General features: G+C 34.3%; 1 non-coding gene across 1 annotated transcript; it reads left to right on the top strand.

Moving 5' to 3' along the window:
- Positions 1-12,009: 12,009 nt before the first annotated feature.
- On the top strand, positions 12,010-12,116 carry LOC121207382 (small nucleolar RNA R71). Its single transcript, XR_005902473.1, has one exon. It is a non-coding gene; the product is annotated as a small nucleolar RNA R71 (small nucleolar RNA).
- The last annotated feature ends 9,682 nt before the right edge of the window (positions 12,117-21,798 follow it).

Genomic DNA, 21,798 nt, shown 5'->3' with positions numbered 1-21,798 from the left:
TTTTTTCGCGTAAAAGGGAAGCAGGGTTCAAAATCGACATGAGCTGGTACATGGGCGTGTGATCAGCCCGTGTGGTTCGCACGGGCGTGTGGTTAGCCCGTGTGGAAATGCCCAGGCTGTGTAGATCCTGGAAACAGCTTTGTTTGTTTGATTTTGGCATGTTTTTCGCTCCTTTCGCTCCCCTATGCTCACCTAAGTATAGAAACATGAATTTAAAGGATTAGAAGCATTAAATTCACTAATTTACATAATAAATCATCCAAAAACGCATCAAGAATGGGATTAAAAACATGTTACTTTTATAGCTTATCAAATATCCTCACACTTAAGTGTTTGGTTGTCCTCAAGCAAAATCCTCAACTCACAATTAAAAATTAATCTTTCTCAACTTATAATTCTCATTAATAATGTTTTGAAATAATTCACAAATAATCATACATTGATAATTTAACTAAAAGAGCACTAAAGATTCAAACTATCCAAGTCGAACATTCTTAAAGCATGAAAACATAGGTATTTCCCCTTATCTAAGTAATTACCTTTAATTCAAAGCCGACAAGAGTGGACATCCTTACTAAAGATTCACTCAAAGCGTTTAAGGTTCAAAAATAAGCACTCAATAGTCAAACATGAAAAGTCATTACCATAGGCTTGTATGAAAATCAAATCTCCACCACTATAAAATGAGATGATACACAAATCAAAAGGTCTTTAAGAGGTTGTAATGGGGCTTAGGTTAAAGGAGTGGAGAAAGGCTAAAAAAGATGGTTAAAATTGAGATCAAATTGATAAATTACCAAACTAGAAAAATAAACAAATGTTGAATTAAAAACAATTACATCAACTGAAAACCATTCAAGAATAACACGAGCTTTTATTTTAAAAGTATGAATTTAACTGTTCAAGCTCAATTAACATATAACTAAATAATAGTCAATATATATATGTATATATATTATCATTCTTTTTTTTTTGAGAACAAGAATCAATAATTCAGCAACTTAAACAAAAGGCTTAATTAGGAAATTAACCAAATCAAATCTCAATAAAAAAATTGGAGTCAATAAAACAGGAAAAATTCTTAATGAACAAAAAAAAAAGAGTTATGGGTTAACACTAATGGGTAAATCAAGAAACGGTGTGTTAGTCTTAAAAGGGTTCACTAAGGGTTAATTTTATAGGTAGGCTTTTTATGGGATAAGTGGGTTAAAACCTAAGTGTCTTTATCATCTCAGTATATCAAATCAAAGGTGTGGTCCCGATATGCATAATGGAAGCAAATTCTAAAATAACAAATTAATATTGACACACTCATAACCAATAATAAAATGAGTAAGAAAAATGTATGCTCTAAAGGCTCAAAATCTCACAAAAAAATATGGTTTTTGATGTCAATCTTGCAAATCTCAAACTTCAAGGTAACGCCTCAATTCAAGGAAACAACCTAAAATTTTTTAATTTTGAAAAAAGACTTATCATGCTTGATTCTCTCATGCCTTAAAGTTTAAATCAACCAATACAAATTATCAGCAAATTAATCTAAAACACATCAACAAAAATCACAAATCAATAAAAATTTATTCTAATAGAAGTATGAAGAAATTACTTAAATACAAGTCATAATTCAGTGGTTTTCTATTAATTATATAAATAACTTCCCCACACTTAAGACGTATGTTGTCCTCAATGTACAAACAGATAAAATCACAATATAACAAGAATATTATAAGAGAGGGAGAAAACTAAAACTGCCTTGAATTTTGGATAAAAATAGTGAACAGCGGAATTGTAGTGAAATCTAAATATAGAATATGATTCTGAGCACACAAATAAGAAAATAAACACAAATAGTGAAGAAGATTAAGGGATTAAAACTCGATTAAAAACAACCATAAGAATAAAAAATATATAGTTCAAAAGAGAAAAATGTAATAAGTTTAAGAAAATAAAAAGAAAAAGAAAATAAAACAAATGGACTCAATGGTCCTCATCAGCAGAAGCGTCGGTGTCATGAGTCGTTGGCGCTGAGGAGGAGATATGGATATGCTAACAGTTCTGCTGCAATGTCGCGTCAATACTGTTAAACCTTTGAATGCAGTATTGTTCAAAGCAAGTGAACCACTCGATAAGGTCTACTAAGGTAGCAGCAGAAGAAACAGGGTGGTGGCTCGAAGGTGGAGGCTGTAGTGGGTCCTCGTGATGGAGAGGAACATCATCAGTGAAGTCTTCGGGTTCATTTTGAGCGTTAAAATGAAATAAAGGATACTAAGAAGGATCCATTCCATGACGCAGTTCGATTATCCTCATATGAATCATGCTCGAGATTCCCTGTAGGGACATCTAACCGACGAGTGTAAGTGTAGAGGACTACTCCGGCGTGTCAAAAAGACCTAAGTATCGAGCAAGTCGAGTCACATAAGGGCTTAAACAGATGGGATCTTTTTTGTGGCAGTCAGTCTGATGGCAGAAGGCCAAGGCGATGAAGTATGCCAAATCAAATATATGCCCAATAATCATGCTCCATAGAAAATAAGCATCAGTAGTACTGACGGATCCAGTGTTCTCTCTCCTACAGGTCAAAGTGTGAGCTAAAAGGGCATGAAGATACCGTAAGGCCAGAGAGAGAAATTGCCTTCGAGCGACTCACATCATAGGGGGTCAGACTCGCTATAAGATTTGTCCGACAACTAGCTAGCGAGTGGTGAATGTGCCGATATAGGCGGAAGAACTTCTTAGCACTCATAAACTCCTCAGTATAAAGTCCTATAGCAGCACCGAACTCGGGAACACTCATATGGCGTACTAAGCCATCGAGTTAGAAGGTGATGGTGCTTGGCTCTTCATGAGTCGTCATCGCGTGCGAAAGAGTAAATGTCGAGCAAAAATCCAACGTCAGCTCCATGTATGTGGGTTCAATGATAGAGAAAAATTAGTCTCATAGGGTTGTGGCAATAAAGACTCGAACAAGATCAGTGAGGTGGACCTACTCTAACGTGGCTGTAACACCTCAAACCCGGCCCAGACGTTACGACCGAATCCGACGTGTCACATTGAAGCGTTACTAGAAAAGTCATTGTTTTATCTAAAGTCTTTCTTAGTGTTTAAAGAATATCTTCGTTAAAGATTAAAGTGAATGGAAGCTGTGCACCAGGTAGGATGCCAGAAAAGAGGAGGTGAGTCAATTAGATTGCTTAAGTACCCAGCTCTTCACGGATTCAATCCTAGACATGCACCCAACCATTGCCACACTTTAACTAAGTGATTGTTCAGGGAAAACCAATTCGTTTAAAACCATTTGAAAAAGGTTATTAATTTTGAAAACGTTTTCGTTGCGGAAGCTTTGCCTTGTTATCGCGATATTTTGAAATCAAGTAACCTTTTTAAAACGCGCCCTAAAGCTATTCAATTTCAATCAATTAAAACAATATCAAAACTAAGCTAACAAAACATACTAAAAAAATTAAAAATAATTAAAGCGACCTTATTACAAATTAAAAACCCGAAAACATAAAAGAAATAATCTAAAATAAAAGTGAGGGTATAAACACTTATTTTAAACAGTCCACATGGCCACTCGAATCCCTCCAGCTCCAAGTCCACCGATCTAAGGCTCACCTGCAAGGATGGGAAAAAGGGGGTGAGTTTGGAAAACTCAGTGTGTAAAGTAAACCCAACTAGAGCCTAAATCAGTTCAAGCTTTACTGGGCCTAAGCCCTATTCAGAAATCAGAGTTAACTGGGCCTTAACCCATATCAATATTAATCTGGGCCATAGCACCTTACAGTATCAGAGTATACTGGGCCTAGCCCATGTCAGTATCAATCTGGGTCGTAGCCCTATTACAAGTCGAGATATATTGGGCCTTGCCCATATTAACACAGTTGGGCCCATTTCAATACAGTTGGCCCATAACAAAACAGTCTCATATGATTAATGCATGATAACCCCATCCAACCTTGCGCTTACCTCCGTCCATCCCTACACTTCCTGTGGGGAATAAATCACCCGCGCCATCCCTACACTTACAGTGTTAGCACCGGTTGCGGCACTAACTATAATCCGCAGCAAAGCTGCTTATATTAGAATATGTGACACAGCCACCAGAACGGGTTCTTCCTCCATAACAAAACTCAACCCCATGCAGTATGACATGTATGCAGAATATATATAATTCACAAGGCATGCTTCAGAAAGACAGTCAGATTATAGCGTAAGAACAGTTATTTACCCTCGAGGGGCGTAATCGTAAACTTACCCTTTTAAGGGTATAACGGTAATTCTACCTTACAGAGGTATTTCAGTAATTTTATCAGTCTTTTTAGGGTTTCATGCTCATTACAGTTATTAACGTATTAACAGAAACACTTACCGAGCGTTTTTACCGAATTGAGCTCGTTGGCCCATTAACTCGATTTCTGTCCATTAAGCTTAAATATACCGAAGTGCACGAAATTGCGCACTCTACAATCTTACCATTGAAGTTACCAAAATTATTAATACAAACAATCCCACGAGCGCTCGCACGCTCGCAAGTTCTCGAAATGCCGGCTTTTCGGCATTTCGGCTTTTCAGCTTTTGCCGATCTAGTCTACTAGTGGGTGTCATTTACACACCTGATTTGCGAAAACTGCTACCGAAATCTCCCACGATATCCTACAATCGTCACTAGACATATCAGATCCAAAATACAATGGTAACCATCATAAACTTACTTACCATAATCGGCCATCAATACATATGGCCCTTGAGATCCTACCTTTGCCAAAACTAGTGACTAGATCTCGATCTAGTCGTTCCACTTGTCCAAGCCTTCGATCAGCAGCCTCTAGATCACACTAATACCAAAACAAATCAATTGTTACAACCCTTAGAGCCTCAAGCTCCAATCGACAGCCTCCCTATGCCTTTAAGGATTCCGGCTTTTTTAAAACCCGAAATAAAGAATTGATTTGAGTACCTACCTCAGGTTCTTTCAACCAAAACGATTCCACTTTAGTTTCTACTCAGATCTGATGCAGATCCAGCCTTTAAACACTTGCAGAAATCGAATCTTAGAGATTTAAAGATTCGGCTATATGTCCCTAAAAACTATGGTGTTTTTGACTTTTGGAACTGTGAAGAGGATGATGATTTGGTATAGTGGTTTTGCAGTGGTATTGCCGACAGGGTTTGAGGTTTAAAGGATGTGAAAATAGGCCAAAAGAGATGAAGAAAATAAGAGGATTTTGACAAGAAAAAATCGGCACAAGAAACAACTTTCGGGATTTCGGCTTTTATGGCAATCAGCTATAGAGGTTTAGAAAAGAATGGGAATGAAAGAGGAGATGAGTAGAATGGTAGGAATGTTTCGACTAGAGAAGAAAAGAAGGAGAAAAGAAAATAGAAGAATAGAGGAGAAAAGAAGGAAGAATTCGGCACTCAGGAGATCTAACTTTGCGTTTTTTAGCTTTTTGCGATACTGAGAAGAGAATAGAATGAAAGGGAAGGCTCTAGGTGGCTAACCCTAATTCGGCAAAACAAAAAGAAAATAAAGCTTGCCCTAATGGCCACTCAGACCCACGGCCCAACCTTCCTAAAGCCCTAGCCGAATTTCCACTTAAGCTCTATCACATGCCTGGCACATGCACACAAAAAAATAAAAGTAACAACACGCTTACCTTGTGACTTGAACTCTGGCTCCCCCTAAACATCCACACGTCACTCCCCAAACACCTAGGTGGCGCCACATGCCACTTTACCACAGATCTTTTTGTGCCCTAGTTTACCACCTTAATTTTAAAAACCCATATCGCCAGAACCCTCTCTCTCCAAAATTAAAAATTCAGGAATTGCCTCGAATTAAATTTACTCTTGAGGCTTTTAAAGGCCCACCACCATACTCAGACCCACAACAGACAGTCAAAACACATTATTTCTAAAAGTCATTGGAAATTACAGAAATCTCAAAAATTGAGGCGTTACAGCGGCCCAATCAATACATCGACCTAGGCCGAGTGGGCGTTGTCGAAGTAGCTAGAATAAATCCTCCTGGGGGACCGCAGAAAATCAGAGATAAGGGTGGCGGGCTTCGGCGAAGGCGCTCGAGGAGGAGGTCACGCCAGAGGTCTTCCGCTTTTTCAAGGCGGGGATAGCGACCTTGGACTTGCCATGTGTGTCCGTCATGGTGTGCCTAAAAAATAATTTATCAATAAATAAAGCATAACCACAGGCCAAAAAGGTAAAATTCAAGTAGTCCAAAATAGAAAATTATTCCTAAAACAGTACGTACAAAGATCCAACCATGCAAAAACCATAAAGTGAAGCCATCATGAATCAAAGTGGTGAAAACAATAAGGAATAATAAATTAAATAACAAATTCGTAACTAAAAGACAAATCATGACATTCTGAAATTAAGAATTATAAAAATAAGAAATAAATAAATAAATAAATAAACAATCCTAATACTAAGAACAAAAAACAATGGTAATTGAAACAATAGCATAAACCAAAACAGTAGCGTTAAGAATAAAAATCGGATGAAAAAAAAAAGTGAAGTAAAAATAAGAATAAGATCAAGGAATAAATATTACTAGAAAAATAAAAGAATATAACTAAGAATAGAAAATAGATAATAAACAGTAAATAAAGAGAATAAAATAACTAATAATCATAATAATAAACAATAAAGAAATAAATAAGATACCTAATAATAATAGAAAGAGATAAATAAATAATAAATAAAATAAAATAAAACAAACAGTGGTGGGTAGTGATCAAAGTAAACCATAGTGGGGCGACAGGGAAAAACGACAACAGAACAATGGTGGTTTGGGACGGCGTGGTGGTCAGGCTTGAATAGCGGAAGGGAAGGGAAGGGAGGAGAGGGAAAGGGAAGGACGAAAAATGGGGATTTAATGTAACACCCCAAACCCGGCCTAGACATTATGGCCGAATCTGGTAATGTCACATGATAGTGTGTTTGAAACTAAATTGTTGCGATAAAATCATTTCCATATTATTATCTTTTTTTAACTTTTATCGAATCTAAAAGAAATTGTTTTCCTCATCTAAATCATTTGTTTTAAAACACCTCTCGTTGCGGAAGCTTAAATAAAAACAATTTATGTGATCGTGAGTTTTAGAAAAATACTTTAACATTTCGAAAATCGATTTTCCTTCCACTAGCAGGTATAAATCCATAAAATGCATAAATAAGTAAATAAAAAACCCAAATTTATGCAAAAGTCCCAGAGAGTCCTCAAATTACAACCCAATAAATATATAATAATTGGACCATAAATCATAAAATAAAATAAAACCATGAAAATCCAGAACCGTGGTCACCGTTAAGTCCCCCGTCGCATCGATCCATCTAGGTCTGAGGATTACCTGTGCACATTAAACAGAATGGGGTGAGTTTACGAAAACTCAATGTGCAATGCCGCCAATACATAGTCAAAAGCAGTCTTGGGCCTAAGCCCTTTTTCAGTATCAATATCAGTTCGCACAAGGGCCTTAGCCCATCACAGTATCAGTAACAGATATACAGTATTCAGTAACCAAGTCCTATCCAACCAGCTTCTACACACCTTCTCCATCCAACCCTACACTCCATGTGGGGATTAAATCAACCCACCCATCCCTACACTCCATTATATTAGGCTTAAGAGCCTTTCAATACACTTCCTCCAAATAATATCAACTCAACCTAATGCAATGCAACATACAATGAAATGTCATGTTATCATAGGTTTGTCAGATACACATTCATTTCAGTATACATGCTTGCATATAACACACTCGGTACATAATTCACACAATCAATATCACACAGTTAAGGGTCTAAGTAGTGCTTACTAACTCTACAGAAGGTTCACAATCGACTTGGGCGACCCATACAACCTTAATAGTCATTTCAGTAAAAATGGACTCACAAGCCCATATGGCCTACCCATGTGGCCCACACAGCCCAAATTGGCCTTGGCTGTGACGGCCTGACCTCATTGATCACACGATTGTGTTAAGGTACACGGCCTACCACACGGGCAATCACACGCCCGGATGGCGTCGACAGTGAGGTTTTCAGCTTTTGCCAAAACCTTATTTTCTGCACAATCAAGTACACACCGGTATCGTTTTCGTTCCTAAACGCAATTTCGTATTTCGAGAACCTATGGTTGACATTACCAAAGCCAATTTTAGCAGCACACTCACAAACCAACTCGGGAATATTCACAACATTATCTTAGAATCATCAAAAAGTAAACACGGTCACTTACTGAATAACGAATCAATATCACTATCGTTCAAGACTCCATCGAGGCACTAATCATTGCCTAATCCTTACCTAAATCGATAGAACCAAAACAACCCTCTTTTAGAAACTAATTTCAGAACAACAGAATAGTGATAAAAATGAGTACTTACCGAACGAGCAATAAGAAACATTGTACAGGAAGAAAGCAAAACGAAGATCAAAAAGGAGAAAATAAGTAGAATTTCAGCAGATTCTTGGGCTACACCTAAACCGAGAGCAAATCAAATCCTCTTGTTAATCATCTAGTCAGAAAATCGCTAGCACTTATGACAAAACACAACTTACCAAATGATCAGGATTACGCACAGCATAAAACAAAGGAGGTGAACTTGAATAAAATAATAAAAAAAGATGAAAAGGAGGGAGAGGTGGAATTTGGGCGAAGAGAGGGGTAGAAGATAATAGAATTTTGTAAAAAGAAAATTGAACAGAAATATTTTGATAACCCCCTATCCCAATTCCCCTTACTTTTCTTCATCCAACACCTCACTACTCAGAGTCCAACCACAGTACAACTCTAGTCGAAAATTAGTCAAAAAAATACTATTCTTTACCAATGCAGAGAATCGAACACAGAGCCTCTATCTTACCAACACTCCACTTATCCACCAGACCAGCAGGCCCATTTTATTAATTACTTAGCATCTTTTATTTAAAAGCCTATCAACCAAAGATTGGGTTTTATTCATAAAAATACCAAAATGTGCCCAAGTCATGGCTTGAACTTGAGACCTCCCATACACACCCAGAACACTTAACCACTGAAGCAGATGTAGATTTGTGTCACACATTAGCAAAAACAAAAATTTAAATTTTGGGGCATTACATTTAGAGCGTGGGGGTTTGGTTCTGGTGTGTGACAAGGAGAACGATGAGGGGGAGGGGAGGAGATGACGGTGAAAGGAAAAAAAGGAAGGGAAAGGGAAAAGATTCTGGTGGCCAGAACGTGGAGGTAGGGAAGCGACGATTAGGTTAAGGTTGGAGGGAAGAAGAAGAAGACAAATTTTAGAAAATAAAATTAGGGTTTGCTTAAAAAGGGTTGACACAATCGTGTTTAGGCTCGTGTGGCTCATTTTAAGTCTGTATGCATTTTAACAATTCAAGCCCAATCTTCACACGGCCAAGGACATGCCCGTGTGTCCAGGCCGTGTGGCACACACGGCCGTGTGTACCGTGCAACCTCCTTCGCTTCTCCTGCACCTGTATAGCCTCCCACACGCCCGTGTGGCTCGACCGTGTCTTGCACACGGCCGTGTGCCCGTGTAACTCTTTGACTTATTTTTAAAATAAAGAAATTAGCTTCAAGTTTTAAACGGCCTAGGACACGCCTGTGTGTACTGGACGTGTCGCACGCCCGTGTAGACTATTTTAGGCCATGTCTCTGTCAATTTTTGGAAAAATTAAGTCCTAGTATCTACACGACCAAGGACACGCCTGTGTGTCCAGGCCGTGTAGGTCACATGGCCATGTCACCAGGCTGTGCAACTCACTATCGAGCCCCTTTTAATGCACACGATTTGGGACACGCCCGTGTGTCCAGGCCATGTTGGTCAAAAAAAATTTCCCTTTTTATTTATTTTTTTATTTTTGAAAATTAATTAATTTTAAAAATATCATGAGATATAATTAAGAAATTAGTAGTGTTAACGCTCAGGTTGCCTCCCAAGAAGAGCTTATTTAAAGTCTAAGCTTGACTTGCCTCGTATTCGTACAGTCACGGTGGTTCGCAGAGTCAAAACTCCTCTTTCTCGCTGTAAATTCTATTATCAAATAAGGTTTGAGTCAAGTAATATTTACTTTAAAAGTGCCAAATTTAAAATGAGTTACCTTAATTGTACCATATGGAAAGACATTCAATACTGTAAAAGGAGTTGCTTTGTTTGTATTATGCTCTGAAGTGACAATTCGAAGGTCCGTTTTATCTAACAGTACTTGGTCCCCAACCTTAGTTTGATTTATTTCATCCACATGCTCATCATGGTATAGCTTTGGTTTTGCATCATGTATTCTCGGTTTCTCCTTGACATGTGTCCGCCATTCATCTAGTTCATCGATCTGTAGTAATCGTTCTTTATGAGTTGTTCTATTTTTGTCACATGAACTAGAACGTGGCTCCATCACATTTTTTCGAGGGGTTTCCTGCAAAGAAGTTTGAGCCACAATGTTATTCATATTAACAGAACTCGTATAATCATCTCGATCACTAGATATCTTAGTAGAATTATGAGTTTAGAGAGTAATTGTGTCATCTCCTACCCGAAGTATTAGTCACATGTACCAACGTCAATAATAGTTTTAGCAGTTGCTAAAAGGAGCTGACCTAGAATCAAAGGTACGTCGCTATCCTCATCTATGTTTAAAATAACAAAATCAACTGGGAATATGAATTTATCAATTTTGACCAGTACATATTCAATAATACCCTTCAGAAATCTAATGGTTCTATCTGCTAATCGAATACTCATCCTAGTTTGTTTGGGTTTCCCAAGACCTAATTACTTAAACATTATATAGGGCATGACATTAATACTAGCCCCTAAATTAGCCAAAACATTATTAACATTTAAACTACCAATTAAACAAGGAATAGTAAAACTCCTTTGATCTTTCGATTTGTTGGGTAGTTTATTTTGCAAACTAGCTAGCAGACTGCATTTAGCTCTACGTGTGACGAATCATCTAACTTCTGTTTGTTTACCAAAAGCTCCTTTAAAAATTTAACGGAATTAGGCATCTGTGAAAGAGTTTCAATAAACGATAAGTTAATATGTAACTTTTTCAAAAGTTTAAGAAATTTACCAAATTGTTCATTTGTGTGGTCTTTCTTTGTCATGTTGGGATATGGCATACGAGGTTTATATTCCTTACCGACCGGTTTCTGCTCATTCTAGCTTACCTTAACCTTACATTTACATACCATACTTTCTTGCCATGGTTTTGGTTTAGATTCAACTAACCCTTTTTCATCTCGCACAGTGATTGTATGAAGTTGCTCCCTTGGGTTAGTTTCGGTATTACTAGGCAAGCTACCTTGTGGCCTTTCTGAGATGAGCTTGGCAAGTTGACCTATTTGGTTCTCGAGCCCTTGAATTGACGCTTGTTGATTTTTAAGTATTTTTTTGGTATTTTGGAATCGAGTTTCTGACACCAAAATAAACTTCATCAACATATCCTCAAGGCTCGACTTTTTCTCTTGTTGGTAAGGTGGTTGAAAGCTTGAAAGGGTTTATGGTATTTAGTTTCCCTGACCACCCCAAGAGAAATTGGGATAGTTCCTCCAACTTGCATTATAAATGTTACTGTAAGGATTATTCTGAGGTCTAGAATTATTACCATATAGTTGATTTTTCATTTTTTGTGCTAGGACCGTAGGGTAAATATTTTGGATTGCTTATTCCTCCTCAATTTGCATCGCACTGCACCACTGGATATACCTGCGTAGAAACACATAAACCATCAATTTTCTTATTTAATTATTCTACCTGATTTGATAACATGGTGACTGTATCAAGGTTAAAATCACCGCTTACTTTTGTCGGCTTCGTCCTCATAACTTGCCACTGATAATTGTTCAGTGACATCTCCTCTATAAACTCATAAGCCTCTTCAGGTGTTTTATTATTCAGAGTACCACTGGCAGCTACATCGATCAATTACCTAGTTAAGGGATTCAAACTGTTGTAGAAGGTTTGAACTTGTACCCATAGAGGTAACTCATGGTGAGGGCACCTTCTCAATAAGTCCTTATACCTCACTCATACATCATATAAGGTCTCTAAATCCATTTGTACGAAGGAAAAGATATCATTCCTCAACTTAGCTATCTTAGTCAATGAAAAGTACTTCAATAGGAATTTCTCGGTCATTTGATTCCATGTAGTGATAGAACCTCGTGGCAAGGAGTTCAACTACTGTTTAGCTTTATTTTTCAACGAGAAGGGAAACAATCGTAGGCGAATGGTGTCGTCAAAATGTCGTTAATCTTGAAAGTATCACAGAATTCTAGAAAATTAGCCAAATGAGTATTTAGATCTTCATCTTGCAAACCATCGAACTGAACAAACTGTTGAATCATCTGAATGGTGTTCGGCTTTAGTTCGAAATTATTCGCAGCAATGGAAGGTCTCACAATACTCGATTCAGCCCCAGTTAAAGTGGGCTTGGCATAATCGTACATAGTATGAGAAGCAGGATTTGGATTTGCAGGATTCGCAGCAACCACAAGAGGTAGCTGATTATTCTGATTTTTAGCCATCTCTTCAGTAATAATAATAACGTCCTTTTACTCTTCTACTATACTTTGTTTACTCTGTCTTGCTTCTGTACGATTTCTGCAAGCTGTACTTTCAATTTTACTATCAAATAGAAGTGGTCCCGATGGGTTTCTTCTAGTCATAAACTAAAGGAACCTGCAAGAAGCAAATACAAGAAAAATTAGAAAAAAAAAAATTAAACTAAAAATAAAAAAATAAAATGCAATAAAAATAAAAATGACTAAATTAATAAAAATTGAGTGTTCCTAATATTTTAGTTCCCGGCAACGGTGCCAAAAACTTGATGGTCACTAAACTAACTAAAATTACGACAAAGGCAAGCGCATCTATCGAACAATAGTATAGCTATGGTGAGTAGGGAATATCGTATCCACAAAAACTAAAAGTACTAGTAATTTCTATTTTTCTATTATTTAGCCGATAAAATGGGATGATTGTTTTTAATCTAAAATTAACTAAACTAATTACTAAGAACGCAACAGGGAGTGAATTAGGAAAAATAATCGAATAAAACCAATAAGATAGGCAATACCCAAGAAAGAATCCACCTAGACTTCACTTATTATTCTGAATCTGAATTAAACGATTTATTCACTTGTGTCTTGATTCGTAGAAATCTCTATTTTATGTTAATATCTCTTTCGAGAATAAGAACAACTGACTTTAAGTTGATTAATTGAAATCTCTTTCTAATTAAAACCTCTATTGTCGTATTAACTCGATCTATGGATTCCCCTATTAGATTTAACTCTAATCCGATAGATTTATATCGTCCTATTTCTAGGATTGCATGCAACTCCACTCAATTATACTAGATCTACTCTTAAACACAGACTTTTGCTCCACTAAAATAAGCACATTTAACATGAATCAATATCTTAAAAATATTAAAACATGAAATAATTATACGTAATTGAGAACAAGAATTAAGTATTTATCTTGTAATTCAAAAATCAAATAATAAGATTCATTATAGGTTTCATCTTCCCTAGGTATCTAGGGAATTTAGTTCATAATGTGGAATAACATCATCTCAAAGTTAGAATAACAACAAGACATAAAAAAACCCAATGAAACTTCTAAAGAAATTGAATGGAGATCTTCAATCTTGAAGGAAATCTGCTTCTGAAATGAATCTGGTGGCGTTCTTTTAGTATTTTCCTTGTTCTTCTCTGCTTGCCCTCTAGGTCTTCTTCTAATATGTATTTATAAACTTTAGAATGCTCAGAAACCCTAAAAATTAGGTTTTTTCACGTAAAAGGGAAGCAAGGTTCGAAATCGGCACGGGCTGGCACATGGGAGTGTGGCCAGCCCGTGTGGCTCACACGGGCGTATGGTTAGCCTGTGTGGAAATGCTTAAATCGTGTGGATCCTAAAAACAACTCTTTTTATCCGATTTTGGCCTTTTTTTCGCTCCTTTAGCTCCCTTATGCTCACCTAAGTATGAAACATGAATTTAAAGGATTAGGAGCATCAAATTTACTAAATTACATAATAAATCATCCAGAAACTCATCAAGAATGAGATTAAAAACATGTTACTTTTATAGCTTATCAGAGGTCGACTACATAAGGAAAAGTTGGCGATCGGGATGTTCTTGGTCGCTATAACCAACTTATTGCTTGGAAGGGAAAATCTATTTTAATGATCGATTCAAAATTGGAGTACACATAGGCTAAGGCTAAGCTTAAAAAAATATTTTATTTATCTATTTATTTTATTTTCCTAAATTTATATTTTTATTTTCGAATCTATTTTTATTTTATTTTTCGTATTTCCTTATTTTATTATCTTAATCAACTTAACCCCTCCATTTTTATTTTTATTTTTAGCATTTCTACACACAGGTCGTGGGCACGATTATAACTGCAACAACAATTCTGGTCATGAAAAAATGCGAAATTAGATAGTCAGTCCCTATGAATTCGACCCTACTGCTCTATACTGTTAATTACTGTTATTTGATGGTTTCGACACCCATCAAGTGCTCAAATTACAATTTTTTATAAATACCAATTAAATTATGCATGTTTAAATTGTTAATATTCATATAATTAATTAATTAATTAATTGTGATGAAAAAAATGGATATTTGATTTTCACTACTCATTAAAAATTTTTAAATTTATTTAAAGATAAATTATTTATTTTATGAATAATGAAAATTATAATAATAAATTAATTTTTTTTGTTAGTTACATATATATTTGAACGTCCAAAACATGTATATTTAATGAAAATTATTAATTTGTCTGTTAAGGTTATTAGCATTTATTCATGATAGGAAATTGTAGTATCTACCAAAAGGAGAACTAGGATATGTTTGGATTGTTTGCATATCTGAATTCAATATTTGAGCATTTATGTATTATTTTGCAGCTATTTCTCCTCATTTGCAAGCTTCATTTGTTACTTTATTTAATGGGTTAATCTTCTTTGGATAAAGTGAATAAGTTGATCTCCATTTAGGTGTTTTGGATCTTAACTTGACACTATTAGAAGATAAATTTGCTGCTATTACTGACACAAGTAGTGAGGAAGAGATGTTATATTATAAACAATTTGAACGATCAAACAAATTGAGCCTTATATTTTGTGAATGACTATTGTCAACAAGATTAAGATCACAATTTCACAAAATGAAAGTGAGAAAGGATGTCTTATATTTGTGGAAGAACATTTTTGTTTTTCTTAGAAGTCACTTTCTACTACTTTAATGGCACAACTCACAATTAGACCTAGTGTCCTTAATGCAGAGTTTTCGTCTATGCATATTTGTATTTTTCAAAGAAATTTGTTCCAAAAAATATTCATTAATTACATTAATACCCCTTTGTAAATTGTCCTCAATAGTTTTGTATGCAAAGCAAAATGGAAGCAAATATTGGCTCACTGATTATCAAACGTTTAACTAATATTAAGCGGAATTACATGGTTGGATTTTAATTTGGAAACACAACTTATATTAGTAGATCATCTAAACATGTCCTTAGTCTAATCGAAAATGAGCAAGCCGATCAAAAGACTAATATATTGTCTATAAGTCCAATTGAGGATATATTTTGTCTTGGGCATTGGAGCGGGTAACTTTTAAAAGATAGAGACATAGATATAATTTATTGGACTGATAATACATCAGGCAGGACCCAAGTAAAATATATCCTAGATTCGTTTACGTGTTTATTCACTTGTGATGTTCATGGTGCGACATACCTTAATCCTGAGTGAATGATAGACTATGTATGCGTGAGTTGAATACTTTGATGTAAATGAAAGTCTGAATTCAAATAGATAAGAAACTGAAAGTTGGTACGTTGGGTATATGACTTCTGTAGTATCTAGCACTATTCCACAATAGTGAAATTCATAGCTTAGCTAAAGGGTAAATGTTATATTCTCATTGTCATTACATGATAGATGAAAAGTAAACCTGGCCATGAGTCATTGGCCTTTATGATAAATGACTTGACTATTATTTGATAGTAATTGACTTTTCATAAAGAAATATATAATGGTTATCGTGAGATAAAATGAGTTTGTATTGAAAGAATGAATTTATCCCAAAGAGATTAATGATATCCTATAAGGGTAACACAATTATAACAAGGTCATTGGATTAACACTTATTAAGTAGCTTTTGTAATAGTATATAATTAGGGGGAGCTCAATCATGATACTTTAGTGAAATAACTTTGTGACTAAATAAGTTTATAATTAATAGGCGAAAAGTCGGAACTTAATTATAAACCATTTGTGGCCTAATTATATATGTCTAATCAGTCCTTCCGTTAGCTCGTTGAAACCATAAATAAATTGCATGTGAAACCAAATGAAAAGAAACGAATGGAAATGATGAAGTAACAGAAATAGATCATATTAGCAATATATATGTTTTCTCGTTAAGTATAGAAATGAAATGAGAATTTAATTTTCTTTGAATTATTATTTAATTAATTATAATTAAATAATTGAAGTTTAGAGATAAAATTAGATTAATTGATTATTATGAGATTTGTTGAATAAGAAAATTAAATATATTTCCTCATAGATTCTATAACAGTAAAGTTGTTATGACTTTAACAAAAACAGAATTGGATTGAGAAAATTATTTAACTGGGAAACTAATTTAGTTAACTTAATCTATTGAATTAATTATTGATTAAATAATTTTTATTTTTGGAAAATAAAAATAAATATTGGGTTAGTTTGAATTATAAAATATTGAGTCAAAAGTCCAGGAAGCATATATAATCGAACCTAATACATGAGAGGCCCAAACATATCCCTTATGCAACATGAGGGGTGACAATCTTAGTAAATATACTAGATTTGAGGAAATCAAAGTTGTAAAATTTTTTCCAAAAAAAGAACTTGGTTGTGATATCTAAAATAATAAACACTTAATCAAATTTGTATATTTCGGTTTGTCTCGGATGATTTCTTTGATCGTGTAGTCTTCTCCACTATCCTCAAGTTCGCGTTTGTCGAGTGTGGGCTAGCTTCGAATTAGAAAATCTTCCACGAAATTACTAGTAGGGTAATTTTACAATTCATCTAAACTTCTAATCTAAATAGTAAATAAGAAAAGTATCTCTAAAAATTTTCTGAAATAAATTTTTAGAGAATTTTCTCTCTACAACTTTCTCTTAAATTCAAGTGTGTGAAAAATAATTACACATGGCTCTCTTTTTGTAGGGAGAGTTTAGAGAATTCAATTATGATTAAACTTAATCACTTTAATATTAAATTAATATAGTACTTATCAAGATAAGTATTAGATTAAATTTAATATTAAGATAATCACTTTAATATTAAATTAATATTAAATTTAATATTAAAATTATGAACATAATATTATTTTTGGATTAACATTAAATTATATTCTTTCACTACTCAACCATCAAAGAATCACCCCCTGGCCACTGAAATATCGCCGCTATCGCCACTAGCACCGTCGTGTCTGGTGGTGTCATCGCAAGTGCGACACCTTTACAGTACCCCAAGCTGGTTTCGCTGTTGCCAAATCGATCCAAGCCAATGACGAACCGACTAGTCTAGTCCTACCATCGGTTGGACCGTCGGCCCAGTTTCACATGCCAAGCTCGGTTCGACCAGTTTTTGGGTCTCGATCTCGGTATTGGGTTCTTGTGTTCAATTTCTGATCTCAGATTCAATTTTTAAAATTTAATTACCCATTGGGCCAATTGTCTAACTTGAAAATTAATTTTCAAAAATATCATATTAATTTTAATTAACTTGATTAATTAAATTTTACTTGATCGAAATTAATTTTCCAAAAATCACTTAGATTTTCTAAATTAATTTTTCAAGAAAATTCATAATAAAATTCTTTAGTTGAACAATTCTCACGACCACCTAATTTAATTCCACATCGATTAATTCAACTCAATTAAATTATTTTCAAAGTTGTAGAATTTTCTTTTGATTCAAATGCAATTCGATCGAGCTTTTGTTGAGCTAGCAGAGGGACCAATAAGATATATACCATTAGGCTCTATAATTGCAATTATGTCCAGAAGCATCGTTCTAATAATTTGCAATTACTTAATCATGGAATCAGTCCACAAAAAGTACCATGATTAAAAACTTCTTATTATATACTCTTTACGAAAGCAATTCATCCAATTGCTTTGTCCAATGACCTCGTCATGTGTGTGTTACGCTCATATGATATTATTGATTCCTTTTAGTTAAATTTATTCACTCAGTACAATATTATTTTATCTCATTGTCACCATTGTGTCTTTTTAATAATTAATATGATCACTGTCAACAAATGACTATGATAAGTTGCTTATTCGAGAACAAGTAACCCGTGGTCTCGTTCCATATTTATCAATCCACACAATGTCAATGAGAGGACATTGCTAACTCTTTAATCAAGTAATGAATTCCATTGTTGCTAGCAAAGTCATGTCATACATAAGTTATGTACTCAATATACCGGCTATGAGCTTGGTCATTTTTAGAGCATAAGTCTTCACTTATATCAATGAACATGAGTTACATATGCATGGTCAGTGGCTAACTCATCAAGATTTAGGTAAATCACACCATAAACGTTACAAGTGAACTCACAAACGAACTTAAAATTAATTCATCTTGAGTATAGTCCAATGTATCATTCTTCCAATGAATACATTTATATCTCTACCCATGGAGTCAACTACTCCGATAGCTAAGACTAGCCATCTCTCTAATTGAAATTGTAGACGATATAATAATCCTTTTATGTATTTGAATCAAATGCTAACTTTGATTCTTTTATGAGATGACAGACTCGTTTAGATTATCTACTGAAGTAAGTTGTCTTTCTCGCAATGTAAATGTTCTTACAATACCACTTATCATCAGTTTGAACTTAAATAATCAATCAGATAATATTTACTTATCACAGTTTCGTTATGTATGCAAAACATGAAAGATAGAAACACAAAAGACATAATAGTAAAATGTGAAATTAACTTTATTTATTCATTCACCGTTCAAATACATAGAAAACAATTACATGTTTACTACAATATGGACACATTTCCTAACAGGAACGTCTAGGATTCATCTGACTCAAAGCACATGTATTTTTGGGCAAAATTTTATTGTTATAAATATTACAAATCGACTCAATTTTCAAAATTTTAATGTTACAAAAAAAAACTTTTATAAATTGGATTTATTCCAATAACAAAACCCCCAAGTGAGAATAACTTTCGTTGAGGGTCTAGGACCCAACACCTCTAAGCAAAAAAGCATATAAGACTTTGGTTGATGGTTCGATCCCCACAGGCGCACTTTTCATAATTAATTTCTAATAATACCTATACCTCTTATATGAGCTTACAGGTTATATCTACATCATATGTACATCAACCAAGGCATTATTTAACTCCATGAACCCTTCGAGCTCTCCTCAAAATAGAGAAACAAAACTCCCCAAATGAAGCAATACCTTCTGTCGAGGATCCGATGCCAACATCCACTCAACATGGTTTATGTACAATATTGACATAAACCCAACCCAAACTCGTATAACCTGATACATAAACACATTTTACATAATACAATCATATTGGGGTTAGAGGTGCTAATGGGCTGGGCTGGGTCGGGTTCAAACCGAGCTCAACTAAAAATTCAGACTCATTTACTAGGCCCGGGCCCTACCCAAAAAAATGGGCCTAAAATTTTGCCCAAGCCTAACCCGAATGAAAATGATAAAACCAGGCCCGACCCGGCCTGTCCGTATTAAATTTTTATATTATTTTTATATAATTTTTAAATATATATACTACATCAAAAATACTAAAAACATAAAAATATATATTTCTCAACAAGTTGAAAATAAATTTTTAAAAAATGTAGACTTAAATAACACTAAGATAAATATAACTTAACAAGCAAATGCCTCTAAAATAATAACAAAATTAACAAATGCCTTTAAAATAATAACAAAATTAACAATAAAATAAGTTTTATACAATATCCAAACAATAACAATAAAATAGTAGCAATATAATGTAAAATGGTAGCAAAATAGGGAGAAAACAACAAGAAAATAACATTAAAAAAAAGAGCAGCTTCTTTTTGTCTTTTAATTAATTCGGGTTGGGCCGAGCCGGGCACAGGCCAAAAATATCTTACCCGAGGCCAGGCCCTTTTTTAAAAGGGTTTTATTTTTTGTCCAAACTTATTTTTCGAGCCTATATTTTTGTCCAAACCCTCTCACATTTCGAGCAGACCTTCGAACCGGGCCGAATGGCCCGACCCATGATCAAGCCTAGTTGAGGTATTTTGATTAGAAATTCCTGAAAATAAAAGCTTGCTGAAAACAACTAATGCTACCATGTTAACTATATTGTCCCCCACAAACCCTTTTTGGTGTTTCACAATGTTTTCCCCCGTTTCTTAATGGTATTTTCGGGCTTTAATTAATTAGAGTTCCACAATTTGCATTCCTGGTTAGTTTCCGGAATTCCATGTGCCCCCAAATGCCTCTGGTTCCTACGCGCCAATTATTGAGAAAATATTTACTATTTTTATAATTAAAATATTATTTGTTTTATAGTTATGAATATTTTTTTAAAGTTAATGATTGTTGGTCTTTCTCACTTATTAAGAGTACAATATATCTTATTTTAGATTTAATATTTATTTAATTTTATTTTTAACATTTCATTTGAAGATGATCAAATATTAATTTTAATTTAATTGAAATTCGTAAATATAACTTAGATTTTAAATTTTTTATTATTTTTTCAAAATATTATTATTTAAATTAAAATGAAAATTTTCTTCTAATATTTAAATGATAGAGATTGAAATCTTGTTATCTTATTTCTCCTAATATAAAGGGAAAAAAAACAATGCTTTTGCAAGCAATTGAGAAATATATAATATTTGTAAGACCATCACGGGTTTAGAATTACATCAATTTGTACTTTAAAAAATACTACTATTATTATTATTATTATGCATGCAATTTCTCCACTCCAAAAAGGTTGAAGCATGTGCAGAATGATAGTATGAGGCTGTCAGCTCATGCCCGTGACATGCAGCCGGTCCATTGAACGAAAAACTACTTTACAAAAACCCTAGTGCTATATCTATAATCCAATCCTGTCCACTTTAATTCAAACTTGTTTGTTCAATAAATATACCTAAATTCAACGCATTCAATATTCTATTTTTTTTAAATAAAACCCAAATAACTTACAAGCGCAAAACACAAAATCATTTGAGAAAACACTTGGTCTTTCATGTTGAATTATGAAAAATTTTGAGAAAACACTTCGTCTTTGATGTTGAGTTATGAAAAGCCTCAAAAAATTTTAAAGAAGAGCTCATGACAAGGTCATAATCCAATATGATAGTTTGGAGGTAGTTAAATCTATTTAAGATAGTGAATCGAACATCTCGAATTCTGCTCTAATCAAGAGGATCCAACAATATCTTTTTATCTCATGAAAATCAGTTGCTAGTAAGACATATATCTAGAGAGTACAACCATGTTGCAGACGCTTTAGCCGAATACGGAAGACATGCAAATTGAGAGATCCAAAAAATCCTAAAAATGAACGGAGTTAAAGTGTGTTATATTTCAAAATGTTTCCATGTAATTAATTGCTTATCTTAGTTTCGATTAAATTACCAAAAAATATCTTTTTTTTTAATTATCAGAATAGGCCAAGTTTTGGAATATTTACAGGTATAG

This window comes from Gossypium hirsutum, chromosome A09 (genome assembly GCF_007990345.1).
Source record: "Gossypium hirsutum isolate 1008001.06 chromosome A09, Gossypium_hirsutum_v2.1, whole genome shotgun sequence".
In the NCBI taxonomy this organism is placed as follows: Eukaryota; Viridiplantae; Streptophyta; class Magnoliopsida; order Malvales; family Malvaceae; genus Gossypium; species Gossypium hirsutum.
Note: the sequence above shows the minus strand (reverse complement) of the source record. Positions and strands in the feature narration are given on the sequence as shown.